Below are 1,298 nucleotides of genomic sequence, written 5' to 3'. Positions count from 1 at the left end.
CCTCACCAGTACTAAAACATCTTTGAAAGCTGAATAACCTTACAATCAGTATAGAAATTGACACACTAATCAAACTCATTCCTATGAGGAAAATTTTGGGCCCAGATGCATTCACTGATGATACTATCAAATACCCAGCGAGGCACAAGCACAAATTTCAGACTAATTTCGGGGGAAAAGGAAGGAGGAAATACTTTACAAATTATTTATGCATATAGGAGCAAATTTGATCCAATAATGCATTACACAGACATCCTATTAATCATGGGAATTCAAGAGTGCCTTAACATTTGAATCAATCAAAGTAATTCACTATATTAACAAGATGGAAAAAGAAGCTCATTTAATCACTTCAATGGATGCAAATACACCATTCAACAAAATTCATTATAAAATCTCTCAGCTAATTAGTAAACAGTAACCAAATTTTCAAACTGAAAAAGGACATCAACAAAACACAGTAGCTAACATCATTCCTGATGGTGAAAGGCTGAACTATATTCTTCCTAAATCAAAATTAAGGTGTGGATATGTGCCTTCACCACCATGTATATTCAATGAAGAAGTGGAGGCTCCAGGGACTGGAGAGACAGCTCAGAGGTTAAAAGCACATATTGGTCTTGAAGAGAACCAGAGTTTAGTTCCAAGCACCTGTGTTGGGCAGCTCACAACCCCCTGTAATTCCAGTTCCAGAGGATCTGATACCTTCTTCTGGCCTCTGTGACACCTGCGTTCATATGCACATACCCACATAAAGATGCACACCTATCAAAAATAATTTTAAAAAATAAAATAATCTTTAAGGTATGCAGGCATTAGCCATCTTAATAAGGCTACAAAAAACTGAAGCCATATAATTTGTAAAGAAAGAACTGGACTTGCCCTGTTTTCCAACGGTAGATGATTGTTAGGGAAGGAGCTCTTAGGACTCTACAAGAACTGATAAGTGATCTTAACAGTTACAGGGGATCAGATTAAACTACAAAATTCCTGCCAATTAGGAGCACATAAGTAAAAGAAATTTAAAAATTAAGATTAAGCTCTAGAAGGTTGAAGAAAGTGTAAGATATTTAAAAACAAGAACATGCAAAGTATATACTTTAAGACATTACTGAGGAAGAAAAATATGAATGTCTTTAAAAATAAAATCATATGTTTACATGCTAAATTTTTAATATTGTTGGAAAGAAATTCTTCCCCAATTGAGGTGTGCATTCACTACTATCCTGATTCATGTTTCGGTGGGGATTTCCTATGAATTAACAAACTAATTCTAAGGTGTATGTGGAAAGGCAAGA

This window comes from Nannospalax galili, unplaced genomic scaffold (assembly GCF_000622305.1).
Source record: "Nannospalax galili isolate Female #2095 unplaced genomic scaffold, S.galili_v1.0 scaffold1083, whole genome shotgun sequence".
NCBI lineage: Eukaryota > Metazoa > Chordata > Mammalia > Rodentia > Spalacidae > Nannospalax > Nannospalax galili.
The sequence above is the reverse complement of the archived record's forward strand: the minus strand, read 5'-3'. Positions refer to the sequence as shown.